Below are 19,643 nucleotides of genomic sequence, written 5' to 3'. Positions count from 1 at the left end.
TAAATCCCAAACAACCCCAATTTCATTTCCAACTTTCCATACGTATTTACCTACATTTATAGAGACTTCTTGAGAGCTATTGAAGGTTCCCTAACACTCCACACCTTTCCATATCATCCAAAGAGAGAATCAATATCAAGACCTCAAGGTAAATCCATGGAAAGTGATGGTTCTTGCTTCCTTTCAAAGTTGTGGTGAATTTGGTCTTAGAGAGAGAGTTGAGTAAGGTGAAATTATACTAATACAAGGTATGTCATTCATCCTATTCTTATGGTCGAGTTGATGCAAAGGTTATCACCCCTTAGAAAGGAAAAGAATTAAAGTGGAGAAGCTATGAGTGTTGTAATGAAGAAGAGGACTATGAGGTGAATTCGAAAAGGGAATTTTGGTTGAATTTAAGATTAAATTGAATATTATTTCTTCATTATGATATTATGGAGGTTGTTATTGTTGGTTGGGAGCTGTTTTACAATAGGATGGAAGTTGATGAAATAGGGGAAGTGCTGGCCAAATTTTGTTAGCCTTTTAGTTGTTCTAGTTTGAAGTTAAGCATGTTTTCAAGACTTAATTTTGTTATGAATCCTCCTGAATGTAGATTTTTGCAGGATTTGGAGGAAAACTTTAGTAGTTAAGAAGCGTGAAGGTATGTAAGGCTAACCCTTTCTTTCTAAAGGAATGATTCCTATGTTATGATTCCATACATGCTATCCATATTACCCTTACTCCTAAAAATGCTAGAAGTCCATTATTCTCAAGATTCGTATGATGACTCCATGTTTAGTGATACCAAAGCCTAAAGTTCTAGATGTTTTCATGATATGATTGAGCTTATTATATAATTCTTGATTACATTCATTATAATTGGCTTATCTTATGTTATAGTTCATTCAAAGTGAGACATGATAGTGATGATTATTATGATGATGGTTTAAATTCTAGAAAGGCCAAACCTTAAATTTCTTAATGTTCTCATGATACTATTGAGCTTGCCATGTGATTACCGATTTTATTCATTATTGTTGATCTCACCTTATGATAGTTGTTCCTTCAAGGTGAGACATAGCGATGGTGATGATTCCATAATGACACATCAAAGGTTACCGACCTTACGTCACTCTGATAGAGTAGAAATGTTTCATCGGGATCTCATGCATGCTAAATGTATTTATATATGTATTTCTTCATACCGCGCCTCCCTATAGGCGGCCGGGCAGACACACCACTGTAGTGGGAAGCATATAATATCATTCTGGATGTGGGATAATGATGATAACACCTTGCCTATATGGTCGGGCAGCATAACACTTTGCCTATATATAGTCGGGCAGTTTACTTATATACACACACACATACATCTTATGGATGTTGTTTTGAAAATAAAAGTTAGCATGCATGGTATCCTCCTTAAGAGGCAATTAGATATACATGTTATCTCTTTATCTCATGTTTCTTTATTTCTTGATTATGTTGTTATTGACACCTTACATACTCGGTACATTATTCGTACTGACATCTTTTCTTGTGGACGCTGCGTTCATGATCGCAGGTAGACAGGGAGACGGATCTGATGCCTAGGTACTTTATTAGCGGAGTCTCAGGAGCGCTCCACTTATTTCGAAGCTGCAGTCTATTGGTATTCTCCTTTTGTGAATATATTTAGGCATGGCGAGATCCTATCCCGTCCTTATGATGTCCCGTACTCTATATAGAGGCTCGTAGACTTGTGTGGATAGTTAGAAGTTTCATAACCTCACTAGTGTACATTGATGAGTTGTTTTTGAGAATTCCTACCAGCACAGATTATGATATCTATGAGTTAGCTAAGTGGTCCACCGAGATATAGTTATATGAAGCAGGTTAAGTGGTGCTCGATAGGTTAGCTCCGGGTACCTGTCATGGCCCTCTGGTTAGGTCGTGACAAAAGTGATATCAGAGCAGTTCGTCCTAGGGAGTGTCTACGAACCGTGTCCAGTAGAGTCTTGTTTATTGGTGTGAAGCGTGCCACACTTATAAACAGCAGGCTGTGGAACATTTAGGAATGAATGACTTCTCTTTCTCATCATAGATCGTGCAATATAACCATGATATAAGAATTCCTTTTTTCTTAACTGTGTGATATGTTTTTAGTAATGCATGTGAAAAGAAAAGCAATAGCGGCCCAGAAGGGCAAGGTAGTGGCGGGCAGAAGGACTAAGCGAGAGCCGCTGGCAGAGAAAGAGGAGGGTGAGTCCCATAATAAGGTTCCATCTCGAACCGCTCATACTCCACCCATTTCAGAGGAACATGAAGGGGCCTCAACTCTAGCTTCAATACCCCTGGTTCCTCCACCAGATGCCTCAGGCCAGGAGATGAGAAAGGCCATCAATTTGCTGACTCAGTTAGTTGCAGCTCAGGCTTAACGGTAGGGTGCGGGTAATGGTGATAGAGCTGTCAGTGGTAGAGCCCGTGAATTTATTAGTTTGAACCCTCTAGAATTCTTTGAGTCAAAATCGGATGAGGATCCGCAGAGCTTTATAGATGAGATGCTGAGAGTAATACATGCTTCTGATGTTAAGTCAGTAGAGCTGGCTTCTTATAGATTGCGAGATGTGGCTGTCTATTGGTATAACAGCTGGATATTTTTTGGAAGGGCAAATGTACCTCCCCTGGTGTGGTAAGAGTTCGTAGATGCCTTCCTCCGACATTATTTGCCACCAGAGGTTCGACGGGCCAGAGCGGATAGGTTTTTGAATATTAAACAAGGGAATATGAGTGCTTAAGAATATAGCCTCCGTTTTAATTCTTTCGTTAGGTATGCCCCAGCCATGGTAGCCGATATGTGGGACCGCATTCATCAATTTGTGAGTGGTTTAGGGCCACATTTGATTAAGGAGTACTTGACGGCCTCACTTCAGGAAGGAATGGACATTTTATGTATTCAAGCCCATGCCCAGAATCTAGAACGGCAGCAGCAAAAAAGTGAGCGTGACTATGATAGGAGCTATAATAAGAGTGCCAGAACCTCGGGTGTTGTTAGTGAGTTCAGAGCGGGTCAGAGATAGCAGTATTCTAGGCACTCGGGCCAGTCAGCGGCTAGTGCACCTCCTCGGTTTGCAGGAAAGAGATTTGATCATCCTATTTATTCCGGACCAGGTCAGGGTTCCATTGCCTCGGGATTCCAGTATAGGGTTGATTCAAGATTGATGAGACCACCATTACCTTGATGTAATCAGTATGGTAGGCCATATTCTGGACAGTGCCGCTTAGGTTCTGCTTGCTATTCCTGCGGTTAGACTGGGCATATGATGCGTGATTGTCCATTGATGCCTGGCAGAGGTTGGGTCCAACCCACAAGATCAGCAGTTAGTTTTTCATCGTCCGTACTCCCTGTGGGGTAGAGCTCCCAGACACCAGAAGGGCGTGATAGAGGCTAAGGAGGAGCATCTAGTTCGAGTGGTCCTCAGAACCGTATCTATTTATTAGTCGGGCGGCAGGATTTTGAGTCTTTCTCCAATGTTTTCACAGGTATATTATCAGTATCCTCTCATGATGTATATGCATTGATTGATCGGGCTTCTACCTTGTCGTATATTACTCCTTATATTGCCGATCGTATTGGGGTGAAACCTGAGCCAATCAAACCTTTTGAGGTGTCTACTCCTACTGGTGACCCAGTAATAGCTAGACAAGTATATAGAAACTATATGGTAGTAGTTTGTGATCATCATACTATGGCTGATCTGATTGAACTGAAGATGGTAGATTTTGATGTCATTATGAGTATGGATTGGTTGGCTTCCTGTTATCTAATGTCGATTGTAGAACAAAAAATAGTTCATTTCCAATTTCCAGGAGAGCTGATTTTAGAATGGAAAGGTAATACAGCGTCTCCGAGAGGTAGGTTTATTTTCTATCTCAAGGCAAGGAAGATGATTGCTAAAGGCTGTATATATCGTTTAGTTCGAGTTCAGGATACAGAAGCAAAGCCGTCGACTATTCAATCTGTGCCAGTAGTGAATGAATTTCCAGATGTGTTTCAAACGAGCTTCCAGGCCTCCCAATAGAAAGGAGATCGATTTTGCTATTGATGTGCTACCAGACAATGAGCCAATATCTATTTCCTATTAGAGGATGGCTTCCGCAGAATTGAAATAGCTAAAGGCACAACTGGAGGATCTGCTCGAGAAGGGTTTTATTAAGCCTAGTTCATCATCGTGGGGAGCACCTGTGCTGTTTGTAAGAACGAAAGATGGTTCCTTGCGGATGTGTATTGACTACAGACAGTTGAATAAGGTAAATATAAAGAATAAATACCTACTTCCAAGGATTGATGATTTATTCGAGCAATTGCAGGTCCCAAATGGTTCTCAAGGATAGATCTAAGATCGGGGTACCACGAAGTGAGAGTCAGGGAAGAAGACATTCCGAAAACAACCTTCAGAACTAGATATGGTCATTTTGAGTTTCGGGTAATGTCGTTTGGATTGACTAATACCCCGCGGTATTTATGAACTTGATAAATAATGTATTTAGGCCCTTCCTAGATCTATTTGTGATTGTGTTTATCGATGATATCCTGGTATATTCTCGATCTGAGGTAGAGTATGCAGGCCATTTGTGTACTGTTCTGAAAGTTCTTCGAACTCGGGAGTTATATGCAAAGTTTTTAAATTATGAGTTCTGGTTGAATTCTGTAACTTTTCTGGGGCATATTATTTCAGCCGATGGTATTCGAGTGGATACCCTAAAGATTGAAGCTGTAAAGACCTGGCCAAGGCCTACAACACATATAGAAGTTCGTAGTTTTCAGGGTCTAGCTGGTTATTACAGAAGATTTGTAGAAGGTTTCTCCTCCATTTCTACACCATTGACGAAGCTAACTCAGAAATTGAAAAAATTCCAATAGATCAACACTTGCGAGCGCAGTTTTCAAGAGCTAAAAGATAGATTGACCTCGGCTCCGGTCCTCACACTTCCAAAAATATCAGAAGGCTATGTTTTTTATTGTGGTGCTTCTGGTGTTAGGTTGGGTAACGTATTGATGCGGCACGGTAAGGTTATTTCCTATACTTCAAGGCAGTTGCGGAAACATGAGAAAAACTACCCGGCCCATCATCTAGAGTTAGCTGCAGTTATCCATGCATATAAGATGTGGAGACACTATGTATATGGTGTTCATGTTGATATTTATACAGATCATAAGAGCCTCCAGTATATCTTCAAATAGAAGGAGTTGAATGTTGCATCCCGTATTTTTGGACCAGGAAATTGAACCGTCCAATATGTGCGATTTTACCGAGTTTGTAGGATTTGGTCATATTCAAGCGTGAAAATCAAGAACTCGGTGTATACGAGGAATGAAGTCCCGAAATGATTTAAGATGGAAAAATGTTAAGACGATGATTGGGAATAATATTTGTATAGGTATAAAGAGGCTACGGACTAGAGTTCTACCACACGATTATGATAATGAGTATATGAAGTGTGTTAAAAGTGGTTCATATTAAATAAATTAAGATCAAGAAATTAATTATATGAGTAAGGGGTTAAAGGTCGGATATTAATGAGAGATAATTAAATTCATTAAAGGAATTACTTGAGATTGTTGGGTAACAATTAGTGGACAAAACCAAGTGAGTCACGGACAGGTGGCATCATAATGGATATGTATTCATTTACATAAGATGGTGGTGGCACATTTAGAGATAAATACTATTATAAGGCCCAATAAATCCACGTGCATAGGACAAAGGATCCATTAACGTCTCTTATTTCAATTTATTGGCATTAGATTCTCAGGAGGTATATGTACATATGCTGCACTCTTTTAATGGCAGCAATGTTCTACCCTTTTAACATGGCTGTAACGTTTTTCTTTCTAAAAAGGATAGCAGCAACCATTTTCACTCTAAAAGCATTGCAACGTTTTCCTATTTAAGCTTAATCCAAGTTCAATTATCATGATTCTTCTGTTGAGTTGGGAATTCTAAGATCGGTTCTTCCGAATCTATCAAGTAGAGATTACTTCATGGTGAATAAGATATGTTCTTCACACTCCTACTTGTGTTGAATTGTTTTTGAGGTATAAAAAGCTTTAAAGTTGAAGTGAAACATGATTGAGATGTCATGGAAGTTGTATTGGAGTTGTGTGTGTGTATGGACCGTTTTTGGAAGGGAAAATCGATGGGGTTTTGATCTGATTTTGGTGTGGTGCCTTGGAGATGTTGTCTTTGTTCTTGTCATTTTGGAACTGCTTTGGAGTTGGATGGAAGTGGATAATATAAAGGAAATGTTGTCCGAATTTCTATAAATGACGTGCTTGCTTAGGGTTGGATTCCTAAGTACCTATAGCTAACGTTTGGTATCTACTGATGTTGTTGTAGATCTTGGGAAGCCCGAGACCTAAGTTTGGATTAGCTTAAGAAGCGGACAAGGTATGTAAGGAAAACCTTTCTTCATTTGGCATGATTCTTGTTGTTATTCATTCTATATGTACTCCATATGATTCCATTCTTAGACGAGTAAGGTCTAAATGTTTCTTGTGATGGCTTATTGATATTGTACTCCTATTCTGTTCTGAAGAGAACACCCATAAGGTGCCAAGTTGAGTTGTGTATATGGTTTTACTAATGATTTCGAGGAAACAAGTTTTATACTAAAGGAAACATAAAGTTTGATTTTAAAAACTACTCCGAAGGAGGTGCAAGATTTTACTATTTCATTTCATTTACGATTTCTGTTTACATTCCATAGTATCATCCCTTTGTATTGATATGATCATTTATTCTTTGGGTAGGGCAATAAGATGAAATTGAGTAGAATATAAGTAGTAAGAATTTCATAACAATTCTACCCTCAAACCTGGAAGTATGTCCTCCTAAGTCTAGTGAGATACAAATTGATAACTTCTTATGAAAGAGTAAGGCTAATAACTGGATTGTGATGAATTGATTAGTGACTTATGATATGAATTGCAATTGATATTTGTGGGTTGAGTTTGTGTTGATATGATGGTGATATTAAGCCGGAAGCGGCTGCCCGAAGGGGCCATCATTATTATGCCGGAAGCGGCTGCCCGAAGGGGCCATCATTATTATGCCAGAAGCGGCCGTCCAAAGGGACTATTGTGATACTAGCCAGAAGCGGCTGTCCGAAGGGACCATTCTGTTAACATGTCGGAAGCGGTATGTGTGTTGGATTGTATTATTTACTTAAAGATTATTTTGAGACTTGGTGTGAGCATTTATATTTCTTCCAGCGAAGGCTGTAGGTATTGAGTGAGATTGTGATTTCTTCTCTCCTAAGTCAAATTATGATTATGATTTGTTACAATATTACATACTCAGTACATTGTCCGCACTGACGTCCTTTTGCCTGGGGACGCTGCGTTCATGCTCGCAGCCCCAGATTGTTTTGGCAGGTTAAATGTATAGCTAGGATGCTTGGACGTCAGCTGGGATTGGCAAGTTTCACCTCCTTCTGGAGGTATGCTGAGTCATGTATAGATATGTATGACTATGGATATGTCAGGGCCCTGTCTTGACTCATAATGTTCGGTTTACTTCTTAGAGACTTCTGCAGACAGTGTCCTGTGGTATGTTTATCGAGATGTCGACAAAGTGATGTCAGTTGAGTCATTTGTGGATTTTTAAAAGAGTATGTATTTTAGATTATTTCAATTGGTTTAAAAGTACTTATTTGATTGAAAATTTTTCATAATCGTTATAAAGATAATGATTTCTATTTGGAAAATTTTTATGTTCTTAAAAGTTTTTGAAATGACAGGTTTTGATAGAGTGAATGTCTGAGGGTTCGATCGACTCTGATGAGAGTCGGGTGCCTGTCATGCCTTATCAGGATTGGGGTGTGACGTTGAATCTACGATAGAGTCAGAGGTTGGAGTTGCTAAAAGATTATGATGTGACTATCTTATACCATCATGGAAAGGCGAATGTAGTGACTGATGCTCTTAGCCGCAAGTCCATGGGCAGTCTATGTGATGTTCAGCCAGAGAAGAGGGACTTAGCTCATGAGCTTCAACAACTAGCCAGTCTAGGAGTTCTCTTAATGAACTCGGGCAATGCGGAAGTTATTGTCCATAACCCAGCTGTCTCATCTCTAGTAGTAGAAGTGAGGAAACGCCAACATGAGGACCCTGTGTTAATTCATTACAGAGATACACTTCCACAGAAGAGAAAACCACTATTTGAGATTTCTGCAGATGGAGTTCTCATGTATCAAGGCAGATTATGTGTTCCTGATGTTTAAAGGTTACGTCGACAGATTCTGGAGGAAGCCCTTCATTCCCGTTATTCTGTTCATCTAGGAGCGACAAAGATGTGTCATGATCTCAAATCTGTATATTGGTGGGATGGAATGAATAAAGATATAGCAGAGTTTGTAGTTTAATGTCCTAATTGTCAACAGGTAAAAATTGAGCATCAAAAGCCTAGTGGATTAGTGCAAGCTATGGAAATTCTAACTTGGAAATGGGAAATGATTAATATGGATTTTATTGCTAGCTTTCCTTGTTCTCAGTGTAAGTATGATTCTATATGGGTAATTATGGACAGGCTTATGAAGTCAGCTCATTTTCTACCGGTCAGAACTACGTACTCGGCTGAGGATGTTGCAAAGTTGTATGTCAAAAAGATAGTGCAACTCCATGGTGTCCCAGTATCCATTATTTTCGATAGAGGAGCACAATTTACAGCTAATTTCTGGAAGTGTTTCCAAGAAGGTTTGGGGACGCAGGTGAGACGTAACACAGCGTTTCATCCACAGATTGATGGACAAGCTGAGAGCACCATTCAGACCCTCGAAGATATGCTACAGGCATGTGTATTAGACTTGGAAGGTAGTTGGGATGATCATTTTCCACTCATTGAGTTTGCATACCAAAACAGTTATCATTCCAGCATCCAAATGGCCCCGTATGAGGCTCTATATGGGCGTAAGTGTAGTCACCAATCAGATGGTTTGAAGTAGGAGAGACAAAGTTAGTGGGCCCAAATTTGATCTGGCAAGAGGTAGAGAAGATCAAGCTTATCCAAGATCGATTATTAACAGCTCAGAGTCGTCAGATATCCTATGTGGACAATCGCCGACGAGACTTGGAATTCCAAGTTAATGATTGGGTATTCTTGAAGGTGTCGCCTATGAAGGGTGTGATGAGATTTAGTAAGAAGGGAAAGCTTAGTCCTCGGTACATTGGACCTTACAAGTTTGTGCGCAAGGTAGGCCAAGTGGCTTATAAGTAAGATCTGCCTTCAGACTTGGAGTCAGTCCACTCAGTTTTTCATATGTCAATGCTACGCAAGTGCATTAGAGATCCTTCTAGAATTATGCCTGTAGATGATGTCCAAGTTACTGAGAAGCTGTCCTATGAAGAAGTACCCATTGCTATTCTAGATAGGCAAGTTCGAAGGCCCAGAACTAAAGATGTAGCTTTGGTTAAAGTTCTATAGGAAAATAATAACAAGGAAGAAATGACTTGGGAAGCTGAGGAGGATATGAAGTCTAGGTATCCACATTTGTTTCCACTCCCAGAGGAGGTTCAGGCAGAGACATCATTATCCTCAGGTATGTAATGCTTCTTTTGATGATTTCTTGGTCGTGTATGGGTAATGTATATTATGGGCTGTTGTGACAGGATGGTGATGGTATAGTTACAGGGGAACTCTGGCGAAATCTCTGCAAAATCCTTAAGAGTTTAACATTCGAGGACGAATGTTCTTAAGGGGGGAGGAATGTTACACCTTGGAAATTTCGTGTTATTCGCATTATGGATAGACAAACGTAAGCCTAAAGTGTGCATGAAGACCTTTTAAGGTTAAGCAAGGTATTTGATAGTTTTAAGTGTATACCTTAAGGTTCCATAGATATATGGGGCAATGGAAGCAAGTTCGTCGGAGAAAGTTGAGGGTGAATCATGTTTGGAGAGAGTTCATATAATTTGAGTTACACATTGCTCAGCATTACTTTGAGGGAGAGATATAGATCCCCTTAAGGATATGTCTAATGAATTCTAGACAAGTTCCAAGAAGATTCCATAAGCATTGGAGGTCAAACGAATCGAAAAGAACGCAATTTCGCGAAATCGGAGAATGCTGCACTGCATAGTGGCCAGAAACTCTCCATTTTGGGAGATCTCAATGCCCAACATCATCCCTAAGTTGAGGAGGGAGTATACGGCTGCATACTCATCGCAAAAGTTTGACCGGGGGGGGGGGGGTGGTGATTTTGCCACCTTTTTAAATCCCAAACGACCCTAATTTCATTTCCAACTTTCCACACTTATTTACCTACATTTATAGAGACTTATTGAGAGCTCTTGAAGGTTCCCTAACACTCCACACCTTTCCATATCATCCAAATAGAGAATCAACATCAAGACCTCAAAGTAAATCCATGGAGAGTGATGGTTCTTACTTCCTTTCAATGTTGTGGTGAAATTGGTCTTGAGAGTCGAGTAATGTGAAATTATACTACTACAAGGTTTGTTATTCATCCTATTCTTACGGTCGAGTTGACGTAAAGGTTAGTAACCCTTAGAAAGGAAAAGAATTAAAGTGGAGAAGCTATGAGTGTTGTAATGAAGAAGATGACTATGAGGTGAATTCAAAAAGGGGATATTGGTTAAATTTTAGATTAAATTGAATATAATTTCTTGATTATGATATTATGAAGGTTGTTATTATTGGTTGGGAGCTGTTTTATAATAGGATGGAAGTTGATGAAATAGGGGAAGTGCTGCCAAAATTCCATTAGCCTTTTAGTTGTTCTAGTTTGAACTTAAGCATGTTTTCAAGACTTAATCTTGTTATGAATCCTATTGAATGTAGATTTTTGCAGGCTTAGGAGGAAAACTTTAGTAGTTAAGAAGACGTGAAGGTATGTAAGGCTAACCCGTTCTTTCAAAAGGCATGATTCCATACATGCTATCCATATTACCCTTACTCCTAAAAATGCTAGAAGTCCATCATTCTCAAGATTCTTAAGATGACTCCATGTTTAGTGATACCAAGTCCTAAAGTTCTAGATGTTCTGATGATATGATTGAGCTTATTATATAATTCTTGATTACATTCATTATAATTGGCCTCATCTTATGTTATAGTTCATTCAAAGTTAGACATGTTAGTGATGATGGTTTCAATTCTTGAAAGGCCAGAGCTTAAAGTTCTTAATCTTCTCATGATACTATTGAGCTTGCCACATGATTACTGATTTTATTTATTATTGTTGATCTCACCTTATGATAGTTGTTCCTTCAAGGTTTGATATAGCGATGGTGATGATTCTATAGTGACACATCGGAGGTTACTGACCTTACGTCACTCAGATAGAGTAGAAATGTTTCATTGGGCTCTCATGCATGCTAAATATATTTATATATGTATTTCTTCACACCGCGCAGCCCTATAGGTGGCTGGGCAGACACACCACTGTAGTGGGCTGCTTATAATATCATCCTGGATGCGGGATAATGATGATAACACCGTGCCTATATGGCCGGGCAGCATAACACCGTACCTATATGGTTGGGCAGTTAAATTATATATATATATAGACACACACACACACACACACACACACATTTTATGGATGTTTTGAAAATAAAATTTAGCATGCATAGTATCCGCCTTAAGAGGCAATCAAATATACTGGTTATCTCTTTATCTCATGTTTTTTTTTATTTCTTGATTATGTTGTTGTTCATGCCTTACATACTCGGTACATTATTTGTACTGATATCCTTTCTTGTGGACGCTACGTTTATGCCCGCAGGTAGACAGGGAGACAGATCTGATCCCTAGGCACTTTATCAGCGGAGTCTCAGGAGTGCTCCACTTTTTTCGGAGCTTCAGTCTGATATTCTACTTTTGTGCATATATTTGGGCATGGCGGGGTCCTATACCGTCCTTTTGATTTCCCGTACTCTACATAGAGGCTCGTAGACATGTGTGGATAGTTAGAAGTTTCATAACCTCACTAGTGTACATCCTGTATGATATTTTTGTAGCCTTGCCGGCTTGTGTATATATATATATATATATATATATATATATATATATATATATATAAATGGGCCAAATTGTTGATGATCTTATTGATGAGTTATTTTCGAGAATTCCTACCCGAACGGATTATGATATCTATGAGTTAGCTAAGTGGTCCACTGAGATATGGTTATATGAAGCAGGTTAAGTGGTGCTCGATGGGTTAGCTCCGGGTACCTGTCATGGCCCTCCGGTTGGGTCGTGACAAAGACAATCTGCTTCAACTCCTCTACGGTGGACTTCATCGCATCTGAATCATCCTGTAACACAAACGATCTGGGCACACCGAAATCATCTTGTTCGAAGATTCGGCTCGTCTCTCCCATTTCGACACCCAAGCCTACATTTTTTAATTTCTATTTGGCGTCTTTGCCTTTGGTCGGCTCAACAGCCTTCCAGACCTGTTCCTTTGGGACGAGGGCTGCATCTTCGACTGCTAATGTTTCTCTTGTTGCGGGCTATTCACCATGGACCGTCTGTATCCCATACGGGGTTGAGAAATTTAACATCTAATGTAATGTCAACGGTACTTCCCTCATGTTGTGAATCCACGATCTTCCGAGCAATATATTATATTTCATTTCTCCCTCGATGACATAGAATATCGTTTGCTTAATAGTTCCATCGATATTGATCGGTAAAGAGATTTCTCTCTTAGTAGTTTTGCTTGCCATATTGAATCCGTTGAGCACTCGAGCTACCAGAACAATTTGGTCCAGCAACTTTAGTTGTTCAACTACTCTCCATCGGATAATGTTGGCCGAACTACCTGGGTCAATCAAAATGCGTTTAACTTGAGATTTAAAAATAAGGATAGAAATTACCAGCACATCTTTGTGTAGTTGAATGATGCCTTTTGCATCCTCATCGTTGAAGGAAATAGATCCCTCTGACACATAATCTCTGGTTTGCTTCTCTCGTACAATTGAAACCTTTGTTCTTTTCATCATCGGACCTCGAGGTGAATCCGTTCCTCCGATTATCATAGTGATCACATGTCGTGGCTCTACGGGCTTGGCTTATTTGTGATTTTCCCTACCTTTATAGTGGCCTTTGGCTCGCTCACTCAATAATTCACGAAGGTGGCCGTTTTTGAATATTCGAGCCACTTCTTCCCTCAATTAGCAGTCTTCGATCCTATGATCATGAGTCCCATGATACTCACACATTACGCTTGGATCCCTTTGAGCCGGATCGGATCTCAACGGTCTCAGCCACCTAGCATCTGCGATACGACCAATAGCCGAGACAAGATCTGAGGTGTTGATGTTGAAGTTATACTCTAATAACCTCAGAATGTCTCTATTGTTGGCTGAACTACTGGCATCACCTCTAAATAGCAACCCTTTGCTGTTTGAACCACGATCATCTCGCTTATCCCTTCTGTTAGAGAGATGACTGGGCCACTTCTTCCCTTGTCTGACCTAAAGCTAGATTTCTCCGATTGAGAATACGGTCGATACCTATCCCTCGATAGCCTTGTCTCCAAAATTCCTCCTTGGCCTTTTTGAGTTCTTACTTTCATTTATCGGACCGGGGGAAAGTTCAAGTTGATCATCCTCCACCCGAAGCTGGGACTTGTACCTATTATGGACATCGGCCAAGGTTACCGTTTTGTATTCCAATAAGCTCTCCTTGAATTTAAACGAGGCAGTTGAGCTTCAGGGATTGAGTCCCTTAGTGAAAGCTTGAGCTGCCCATTCTTCTGGGACCGGAGGAAGTTCCATCCGTTCTCTTTGGAACCTATTCACAAACTCTCGTAGCAACTCATTATCTCTCTGGGTGATTCTGAAAATGTATGCCTTTCGTGCCTGTACCTTCTTAGCCCCAGCATGGGCTTCGATAAAAACATCTGCGAGCATCTTAAAAGAAGTGATGAAATGCTCGGGCAGATGGTCGTACGATGGTCGTACCAAGTCAATTCCCCTTTGGATAATGTTTCACCAAACCTTTTCAGCAATACCGACTCTATTTCTTCCTTCTTGACATCGTTGCCCTTTATGGCCTAAGTGTATGAGGTCACATGCTCCTGCGAGTCTGTCGTCCCATTATACTTTGGAATATCCAGCATCTTAAACCTCTTCAGGATCAATTTCGGGGCTGCACTCGGTGGGAAAGGCCTTTGGATGTATCTCTTTGAATCCCGTCCCTTCAAGATAGGAGGTGCTCCCGGGATCTGATCCACCCAAGAGTTGTATGCTTCCACCCTCTTTTTCATGGAATCGACCCGCTTTGCCAAGGTTTTGAGCATTTTCAGAACCTCGATACATGAGCCAGCCCGGACCCGTCGCTTTCGATTATACGGGCCTCCTCTCGCCTCGGTTCGGTAGGTCGGTTTGGCTTTGCTGGTGCTTCTTTGTTGTCTTTACTCAAGAGCTGAGCTATAGTAATCGCTTGTTCCTGAAACATTTCAAATATCAAACATAAGTTAATCTCATCCCGTATATCCGGTGTTTTCTGGGCTTGTGCCTGAGGTAAAGTATTTGATTTATGGCTATTCAAAGGGTCTGTGGCCGGAAGGGCGTCATTCTCCTGGTTGGCGGTATTCTGGTGGTTAAGGCCTTCTCTCGAGTTAACAACATTTGAGTCGGCTGGGTCACCAGGTGGTACGTTTGGGTTCCGTAACCCGCTGGTTTTTTCGTTTTCAGCAACTATTTCGTTGTTGTTCACGTGCCCGGAATGACCACTGCTTGCCACCTCAAACGAATCTTAAACACAAACTTTCAAAAAACAGGTGAAAGAAGAAGTAGTAAATTAAACCACCACTATTATCCTAGGCCCCACGGTGGGCGCCAAACTTTTTACCCTAAAAAATGGATAACAATTATATTTATAAGGGGTTGGTAGGATATGTGGTTAGATTAATTTATAGTATAAGATAGTAGCAAGTAAGTAGCAATATATTAATGAATAATAGCAAAGAAAACTAAGAAAGTCAAGTTAGCAAGTTTTGCAAATTGGTCCGGTCTGGAAGATGCTCCCTTTAACCGAGCCAAAATACTTGAGAAGATTTCACTGTCAAGTTTCTGATTACAAAATGTATAGAATGGTGAAAAGCTAACCTAAAAAAGAAGGGGTGGTCTTCTATTTATAGCTAACAACAAATGGGCACTAGTACTATGTAAAAAAAACCCTAAAATGGATAATGCTGCGTCGGTACGGTTTGACACCCGTACTGTTGTTAGCGCAAATGGAGGAACGGTAATCTGACGCATGGCCTACCCCATAACGGATTCTCCAAACCTATATTGAGTGTGTTGTTTTTAGGCTAAGGTTTATCGGGCTCATTAGGATACTCTCAGTTTTAACACAGAGTTAAATGTGCTCACGACCCCTCGATTTTCGTTCATATCAGTTGTGACGACTGTACTCTTTCTCGATCTCATATCAGACGGCTCTAAACTTTACCCCGATTTTCACCGGATACAAGTTGTATCGGTTTTTGCCGTATACAACATGATTTCATATTGCTTAATCTAGGATAGAGAATAGCATCTTAGGCTTTACGGTATATCCGACCTTCTACCCGAAGGAGTTGCTGGCCCACAAACCAAAAGATTAAAAGCCCTGTAGCTACATTATTGGCTGAACGATCAAATGAGCGAGATTTCTATTAATAAAAAAATCATACCGAGCATTAAAAGAAGAAAAAAACAGTAATTTATCGATTTCAGCTTTGGGCTTAAAGTTGTTTTTGGTTTAGTTTCATTATTAAATATTCAGTAACATCTCAACCTTATTTTTAAGATTTTGATGCATAAATAGACGAACTAATCAATAAACCGAAGTAAATTTGGCGAAGTTCAGTTTTTGCTCTTTTGAATCAAATTTTATTTTTACTAAAAAGAAGAAAGAATGAGAAAGAAAATACAACTAATTAAAAAATGGGCTAGAAATGAATTAGTTTAATGAATAAGAAAAGCTAAATTTCTATTTGATTAAATTAGTTTACATTTGAACTTCCTAAGATATTTTTCCATCTCAGTTCCCAATAAGTTGAATGCTAAAAGGATTTGCGATTTGCGAAGCAGAGACTTACATTTCAGTTCCTGAGAGGCCGGGCTCTCTTTAATTCTAAACAATTTCAGTCGAGTTTAGTTTAAAATCTATGGAGCTCTACATCTTGCCTCACAGTACTTTAATTTGAGTTGGGTCTCTGTCTAGGGTAAAATCTGTCGACACCAAGTGAACTTATCAAAGGATGACACGTGGCGATGGTGACATGTCAGATTTGAGTCAGCAAGTGAGGGGCTCTCCGGGAAAGCATAACGATGCTCTAGAGGAGTAGCTTGGTAGCCGCTACTAGAAACAGAAACTACAAAAGGTCCGGAGAAGCATGCCAACTCACCGGTCAAACGTTATTCAATGTGCAGCCATTACAAGAAATCCCAAGTCTTCCTCCGGTCTTAAATGTGCATTATTGCCATTCATTATCATAGCATTAAATCTCTTTATTACCTTTTTCATTAATATTGGTAATGAACAGGGCATGATTTGTGGATCATGCATCCTATAACTCTACTATAAATAGATGTGTTCGTCTCATTGTAAGAATCATCTGAAACATTATACAACAATACATAGTATTAATATTATTCCTAGCATTTGCTATTTCTTACTTAATTTATGGTGTTTATAGTGATTCACCGCCCGGAGACTCTAGCTCAAAGCCTCTCTAAGGCCCAAGCTACACAACTAACTATGCTTTACTTTCATTTGTCTTGTTAATTATTACTTGCTATTACATAATTTTGGTTACATTGATCCACATGTTCTTGACCTCGCATACAAATTCAACTATACCGATTTTTCGTTTAAACAGCTTGGCACCAACTGTGGGGACAGGACAAATTGTGGTATCATTGCGACCCATTATCTTATACTAACTCTCTTAAGTTTTTTTTTGGTTAGAACATATATTTCAGATATGACAAACACTACCGATGACCAAACTCATCTCACTCCCAGAAACAACGATGGAGAAACTGCCCTCAGAGATAGTCTAAATGAGAGGGTTACGGAGGAAATAACGCCTGCTGGCGAAACCCCCCAAGAAGTAATACAGATCGTGAGGAAGAGACAGTGGTCACTGATGGAGGAGATGAAATTCATGCGACAAACTATCTCAGCACTTTCTAGCAATCCAAACTCTAGAGTCAAATGGCTCGGGGGGACTGTTCTGGCACAAGCTGTCGGAAACAATACACCCTGTGGAGACTGAACGGAGGGAAGGATCGTTGGCAATGAAGTCACATCCAGGAGCGAATCTGTCCGAGATAATCCTTTCCGGACACAAGTCTTGCAATTTATGAAAGACATAACTAATAAGATGAACAAAAGAGCTAAGGAAGTGGAAAATAATGCGAAGCAGTTGTAAGCCCGTATGTTTCAAATCCCGAGGGCTCCGCAAGTCTTGGAGGGCCATACGTAAAGAGATACAGCCAGTGGGCATATAAGCCCGAACCGCACCGGAGTTGATGTTAAAGAGTTTCAAGATGCTGAGCATCCCTAAGTATGAAGGGATGACAGATCCGCTGGAGCACATAACAGCCTACACTATGGCTGTCCAGGGAAATGACCTAAAATCGAATGAGATCGAATCGGTCTTGATCAAGAAATTCGACGAGACATTAGTTAACGGGGCTTTAACTTGGTATTCTCTTTTGCATGAACACTCTATTAATTCATTTGATATGCTCATAGATATGTTTATCAAAGCACATGCTAGAGCTCGGAAGGTGCGAATGCAAAAGGCAGACAACTTCTGCATAATGCAAGCGGAGACCGAGTTGCTCTGGGACTTCGTCACCCCGTTCTAGAAGGAACGGTTGTTGTTGCCCATGGTTTCGGATGAATGGGCAGCTGAGGCTTTCACTATAGGTCTCAACCTTCTGAGTTCGGATGCTTCACAAAAACTCAAAGAAAATTTGCTTGAGTTCGAGGCAACGACATGGGAAGATGTTCACAATCGGTATACGTTGAAAATTCGCATAGAAGATGAACAGGTAAATATACCGACATCTTCTACAGCCCGGAATCAAGGTTAACTAAACTTTGATCGCAGGCATTCAAGATACCGGTTTTAACCATACCCATCGGGATCACGGACTGACAGGAGGCAAGAGTGTTTTCAGAGTGAGTCACCCGAAAGAAACTCATATGAAGAACTGTAATGTCTATGGACACTGGGGACTGTTGCATCAAAACAGTGAAAATGGTAAAAATAAATACTAGAAGTATTCTAAAATGGCTCAGGAGTAGTGACTTAAAAAAAAAAAAAAAAAAAAGAGGCAACTGTGCCCATCTGCATCATGTCTGAATAAGATACCGGAGATAGCCCGAACTGGCTCCGGAATTAAAAACAATTAACCAGAATCAAGAACAGGCCAGACCCAAAAGATGCCTGCACAACCATAATTCTCTTGCAATGTATTTATGTTCATTTCTTGTAAATTGTCGTATACGCAAAGTTGTAAACACTTGTGTACGTTTAAGGAATGGAATGAAGCAAAACTTGCACCTTGTAAACATTCTCGTTTACGTTTGAATGAAACGAAATCATTCTTAAATTTGCTCCCGCTTAAAAGCAAATAAGGATTATGAATCCGAATAATTATGCCCAAATGAAAAGGAGACGTCCTTTTCATAAGCACCAAAGAAAAGGGGCCCTCTCTTATAAAGCCATCCAGGCAAATGGAAAAGCTGGATGCTTTGATTCCCGTTCATAAAGTTAACCGGACATGTTATTCCGGACTTTAACAGAACCAGAAGATTTAAGTCCCTGGTCATTAACATTCCCGGCTTCCAAGGCTACGAGGTTATAAAAGTTTCGGGTATAACTAAAACCCTAGAATCAACACTCTAAAATTAAAAGTTCTGGGAAAAAACTAAAAACCCAAGAGTTAAGATTCAAAAGAAAGATTCAAAAGTTTAAAAGTTTTAGGGAAAACTAAGAACCCGAAGAGTCGAAACTCAATGATTAAAAGTTTCGGATAAACACTAAAAATCTGAGATCAAGCTTTCTATAGTGCTGGTACTTTTTCAATACCAACCGGCCGTTGACAGAAAAAACAAGTGGCAGAGTTGTCATTTTAATCCCTAAGTCTTGCACTATTTTTCCCTTTGCTCAATTTTTTTCCCAATTGGGTTTTTCCGGCAAGGTTTTTAATGAGGCAGGCGGGAGGGTGATTACATGACTTTTCGGCAAGATGGGAAAAATCTTCCGCTTCTCGGCCATATCTGAGCGAATAACTGGAAAGTGGGGGGACTATAGGGTAAAATCCTTCTAAACCAGGTGGATGTATCAAAGGATGACACGTGGAAATGGTGACATGTTAGATTTGAGTCAGCAAGCGAGGGGCTTCGGGAAAGTATAACGACGCTCCGAAGGAGTAACTTAGCAGCTGCTACCGGAGACAGAAACTACAAAGGGTCCGGAGAAGCATGCCAACTCACCGGTCAAATGTCATTTAATGTGCAACCGTTACAAGAAACCCCAAGTCTTCCTGCAGTATTAAATGTGCATTATTGCCCTTCATTGTCATAACATTAAATCTCTTTATTACATTTTATTACCTTTGCCATTAATATTGATAATGAAGA

Source organism: Lycium barbarum, chromosome 2 (genome assembly GCF_019175385.1).
Source record: "Lycium barbarum isolate Lr01 chromosome 2, ASM1917538v2, whole genome shotgun sequence".
NCBI classification, from domain to species: domain Eukaryota; kingdom Viridiplantae; phylum Streptophyta; class Magnoliopsida; order Solanales; family Solanaceae; genus Lycium; species Lycium barbarum.
This window is presented reverse-complemented; position numbering follows the sequence as displayed.